The sequence below is a fragment of the Sceloporus undulatus genome, chromosome 3, assembly GCF_019175285.1.
Source record: "Sceloporus undulatus isolate JIND9_A2432 ecotype Alabama chromosome 3, SceUnd_v1.1, whole genome shotgun sequence".
Taxonomy (NCBI): Eukaryota; Metazoa; Chordata; class Lepidosauria; order Squamata; family Phrynosomatidae; genus Sceloporus; species Sceloporus undulatus.
Window position 1 is genome coordinate 99,614,504 of NC_056524.1, and position 6,000 is coordinate 99,620,503.

A 6,000-nucleotide genomic window follows, 5' to 3' on the forward strand; every position below is an offset into this window, starting at 1 on the left:
TGACATCACTATGGAGTGTGGAAGTAAATCTGGGGCAGTTCCAGGGTCAGAATATTCTGGGAGGATCCCAGAGTATTCTGGCCATTGTAGATGAGACCTAGGAGAGGGCTGCAGAAGTTATTTGCACTAGCCCTGATCTGCAGAGCCTTGGAAACTCTTCAGTTTCCTGACAGGCTGAAAAGGTATGTTTTGGGAGAAGTGACATTGTCAGATCCAACTACAATGATGGGGCTGTCAGCAAAGTTATATCTGATGACGTAGGATCTCTGCCAATCTTGTTCTCAGTATTTTAAACCCTCTGTTTTCATCATGGCTTATCATTCTAATTATCCTTCGACATGTCCCAACAGCAGCCATGCTGTTTGAAAGTCTGTTAAGTAATCAAATTGTCTGCTCTTCAATACATTACTGGAAATGCTATGCTGATCTACAATATGCAATAGGGGCTTTAGCTTAATGAAAAATAATTACGGCAGTCACCAGCACTATGACATGTAGAAACATAGCCATGCTAGTCTGGAATATCAGTATGCAAAGAGATCTTGTAGCATCTTTGAGACTAAGGAGATTATCACATAGGAAAACAGGCACTGGTTATGTGCAGTTTGATGGATCTTATTGCACTGCCCCATGCCTGAGCAGTAGGCAACCCTTATGCAACCCAGGCTTCTCCAGCAGCTTTTCAAGAATGAGAAAGCCCAGGTTGCATATGGCCTGCCTGCTTCCCAAGTACAGGACAGTGCAACAAGATCCAAACTCACAGCATAACCAGGTACACTGGAAAACACGTCATGCATTCAATGAAGCAGGCTATAATTCACCAATTCTCATGTTATAATACTGTTGTTAGTCTTTAAGGTGCCACAGGACTTCTTGTTTCATCTACAACAGACTATCAAAACTACCCTTTAGAAATATATATGATAGAATTTAAAGTAGATATGACTGTTTTAAATTTCATTAGATCATTTTGTTGTTAACTGCCCTCAAGTTAACCTCAACTCACCATGACCCTGTGGATGAGACATCGCCAAGACTCCTGTCCTCAACTACTAAGGGCTGTGGGCCCAGGCCCATGACCTCTCTGATTGAATCCAACCATCTGGCATGATCTTCCTCTCTTTCTACTGCCCTCTATTTTTCACATAGCTCTGAGTGAAGAATATTCTTATCACAAGAGTAACGAACAACAGGAGGCTTGGGAGGAAAAAAAATGTACTATAATGAGTGGGCATGAAGTTACTTTATTGATGCAAGAACTAACATTAGGTACATACTTTTTAAAGGCACTTCTTGAGTAATTTTGACAGATTTTCCCCTCAAGTTTATGCCATTTCCATAGTCACATCTCATGGGAACAGAAGCGAGGGCCATCTCAGTGTCTGTTCCCAGGCTTTAGAACTCCCTTCTCTTGGTCAACAGGAAAAGTAATGGAAAAATATAGAGTGACACAATAAGTACTGTGCCATGTTAGTGCTTAATCACTGTAATGACAACAGATTGGTTTGTAAACACTATGGGAAGTAATAGAAAAGAATTGCATTTAAAAATATCTTTCCAAGCTCTATCCTTCATAGATGCTAATGGGTTAACTTTCTATTTAAGCTATATATTGTGTCAAATGACTATAGCCTGAACATCCCTTTGTGCTGATGACTGAAATTCTGGTCTGTCATCTAATTTATATGTATCAGATAATTAATGGGAAAATAAGTTCTTATTATCCAGTTATTATTAACCCTTTTATGACTGCAAAAAGCCTCCACATCACTTGAGAATTCCTGAGATTTCTGTCTTTCATGTGCTACACTCCTGTAGACAGCATGATTAACTGCCTGAGAAGTCCTGGCTTAGGAACAAATCAGTGGCAAAACTCCCACTGACTTCCATGATGCTGAGTTATCATTTTGTCCCTTTATGGCTTTGCCATTAGCAAGAAATCTACACTCCAACTGCAAAAACTGACAGGTAATTAATATTAAATCCATGTGATGGTGATATTAGAAATAAAGGCACTAGATGGTACACTTTGGATTAGATCATGGGATGAAGATATCACCTGATGGGTTAATGCTATGATTTTCAGGGAGTGCAGAAACCATACAGGATGTGATTTTGGGTCTAGAATTCAGTTTTCTGGGAATCTATGTTTTAATTTTTGAAACTCAGTGACATTTGACCGCTTATGCTGGGAGTAAGTGCAGACATTATGCACAATAACATAAGAAGTGAGCAGTAGATCAGACAGGAAGCCTATCTAGCCCAGCATTGTGTCCAAGCAGAAGTCATCCAGATGTCTCTCACAGCCGTTCCTAAACTGCTATTCCCCAGATGAGCTGGACCTTGGGGTTTCTGCTGAAGTGAAATGAGAGCTCAGAGGACATGAGTCACCAATTTGGTTGGGGGGGCGGGGTGCTAGCAGCCACTATTTCTCTGTATAGCTCTTCCCTCAGTCTCTAGAGTTTATAAAGCATTCTGGAAAAAGGAAGAGGAAAATGATATTTTTGCAGGAATTTGAGAGGAAAGCTGAAGTGCTGGTACACTGCCTAGATAGGATGACTGAACATAGATGATGAGGGAGCTGCTGTAGTGACCTCCGACAACTGTGCTATGTTTGTTTCTTGATTCCCAAACACAGAAAAAGGACATTTGGAAGAATGTGACACACAGAAGCAAAATTATCAGGAGTTATGCTATGAGTTTGGAGCTACACAATTGATTCCAGATTCTACCCTTGATCAGTGGTTATGAAGAATAGGGATAACACTCTCAGTCCTCAGATCGTGAGGGTCCTGGATGAAAGAATCCATGCCTTTTCCCAGAAGAAGAAGAGATATGTAGTGGATACAGGTTATTCCTATTAAGAGGAACAGATCCAGGGGCAAAGATCTACCTATTACCTCTCCCTTCTGTTCCACATGAGAACAAATGATACAACATATTATAGCCTCCAGTGTATTGCAAGGGACTATGAGGCTTTCATTAAGAAGTTGAACCGGAGGTTGTTCTTCTACCACTCATTCCTGTTAAAGGTCATGACCCAGTAAGAAAGAGAAAAATATTGGAAGTGAACAACTGGCCCCACAGATGGTACTGTCAGGAAATTTTTAACATATTTGACTATGGTTTTCACTTTCATGAAAAATGACTTCTGCTAAGGGACACACTTCACAGCCGTTGGTAAAAAGGAATTTGCTAGAATCAGGTGGGTTTTAATCAAAGTTATATTTAAGAAAAAGACAGTATTCCAGAGAGCATGAGAACATCTGGTCCTGGAGAAAATAGTCTAAACAATACAAGAAAAATTGGCAAGATAATAAAAGAACCCATTGGTGGGCAGCAGAAGAAATCAGCTGACAGAATGACTGATGCTGTTAGATGTCTCTGCACTGAAACATGGAGCGTGGAAAAACAAATGAGATGACCTTGAACTCTTAAACACAGGAAGGCAATATGATTTTGTAGGTATCACTGAAACCTAGAGGAATGAGGAAGAATAACATTATGTATCAACATTATGTGTACATCTTTGAGAAGATATATGACTTAAAGCAAGAGTAGTGGCTTGACAGCATTTGTGTGAAATGAAAATGAAGGAAACAACAGTGATATCATTGTGGAGTTGACTTTGGACTGAAGACTTCGATGATTTCTTTCTAGAACAGATGACCAAATCTTCAAAAAGAAGAAATATAATAGTAATGGGAGACTTCAACAACCCTGATATTTGTTGGAAGTGAAACAAGATTGTAAAGTCCAACAAATTACCCACTTGCTTTGCTGACAACTTCATTGTTCAGAAGGAGGAGGAGGCAATGAGGGGATTAGGTCTTTTGCACTAAGTTGAACTATCCTGGGTTCTGTTTGCTCATTTTTAGTCCTGGAGCACAGCTTCAGTCCACTTTCCACCGACTTTGGAGGTGTGTGTCATCTAAAAGCCCCACTTTCAAATTAGTTGGAAACTGCTTTATTTTGTCCATTTGTTCCATCCCTATATCATGCCTGTTGATTAGAAAATAAAGCTGCATCTGCAATGCAGACATAATGCAGTTTGGCACTACTGTAACTACCATGGCTCAGTGCTATAGAATCCTGGAATGTGTAATTTGTGGTGGGATCACAGCTCACTGTCAGAGTGAGCTAAATATCTCACAAAACTACAAAGCATTGAGCTAAGGTGGTTAAAGTGGTACCAAATTGTGTTATTTCTGCATATTCAGCCAACAAAAAAAAATGGCACAGATGCAGAGTTTAAGAATCTTCCTGTTTTGGTCTGCTTACTGTAGAAGCAAAAGGATGCCTAAAACAACTGCAGCACCCAGAAAAGCACATACACACTCATGAGGGTAATGTACATGTGCATCTGCATCTAAAAGGATGTGAGCCAAAGAGTTTATTTACACAATACATTTTCAGCAATTTCATATTGGTTTAATTGCCATGGCTACATCCTGCAAAATTCTCTGCGAGAAAACTCTCATGCTGTATTGCACTCATTAGAGAGCATAAAAGCTTTCTCAAGAATTCTAAATACCTTGGAAGACTACAAAGCCCAACCCATAAGATGGAGTCATGACAGTTAAAGTGGTATTAAACTGCTATTAGATCTGTAGATATAATCTTAGTTTTATTAACCAGATAACCAGGTTATTACAGTTCAAAGCTGTTTGTCGTTATCATCGTCATCAACATAATCTTCCTCATGATTAGAACTTATCTCTTTTTAAGCTTATAAATGTTATTGGTTGAACTATGTGCACTTGAATAATGGGTGCATTTTTTCCTTTAAGAAAAGAAAAGCAACAACAATTTATGCAGAAATGGGAACACAGATACCTGCTGGAGACCTTTTACTCTGCTTTGTGTGGGTGCTCAGTAGGTTTCCCTCCTGGCCTCTATCTCATATACTTGTTTACACCTCTGTAAAATGGTTGACAAATTGTGTTATTCTCACTTGGCAGGACTTTAAGCCTACATTACATTGGTGTACACCAGCAACAAGACAGTGGAGACTGAAACTCATTACTTATTTAGCAACATAAATGAAAAATTGCCAGCTTTTGAGGTGGAAGACAGTGAAGCTTTTTAATGCATTTGGCTCAAGATTCAGTTTGTTGTTTGTTCCTTGATATTGCATGGATGCATTTGGCTGCTCTCATCTTCTGTCCCCACCCTCCACCCAACAATTTTTAGGCTATCTCAGGAGCTGCTCACACAGCTCCGAGGGGCAGCCTGGAGCCGCCCTGCTACACCCAGATTGGGGGCACGGCAACCGCACACTGTAACCCCAATCTGGCCTTTGCAGGGCACAAAAAGGAGCCACAAAAGTGGCTCCTTTTTGCGCCCTGCAAAGGGTGTGATAGTTGCATTGCTGCAGCTTGGCAGCATTCCTTTGGGGCTGTGTCATTTGTACACAGCACCGGAGGAGTACCATGATGTTGCACATGGTGTGGAATGGCGTGCAGCATCATGTCACGGGGAGGGGGGGCGTGAAGTCAGGGCATGCATCATGTGAACACAATGCCCTGACTCCATCCCCAGGCTGGCCTTAATGGCCGGTCTGCACAGAGCCTCTCAGTCAGCTCCTCATACTCCAGTAATGTTCAAACCCTCATAGAATTTACAAAAGACAAGAATATTAACATATAGCCAGATCATAGCAGGATGCCTAATTTAGTTATTTCATATCAGACAGGATGCTCAAGACCTCTCTGTTGTCTCTCTCACACAGACCCCTGTCCATTTGACTTTGGTTGGGAAAATGGATTTTCAACTCACTTTATACTAGTTATTTTATTAGATGACACAGCATTGCATTTTTATCCCATCTTTTAACTCAAAAAAGTAGTGCTTAAGATGGCTAAACCTTTTAGAAGGGGAAGGAGGATCATGCCAGCACTGGCAAACCACCAAATTATTTTGTCATGAGAAAAGTGATATGGCCATAAGGAGCGGCCCAGAAAGCCAAAATAAGCCCCAGGAGGACTAGATTTGGCCCCA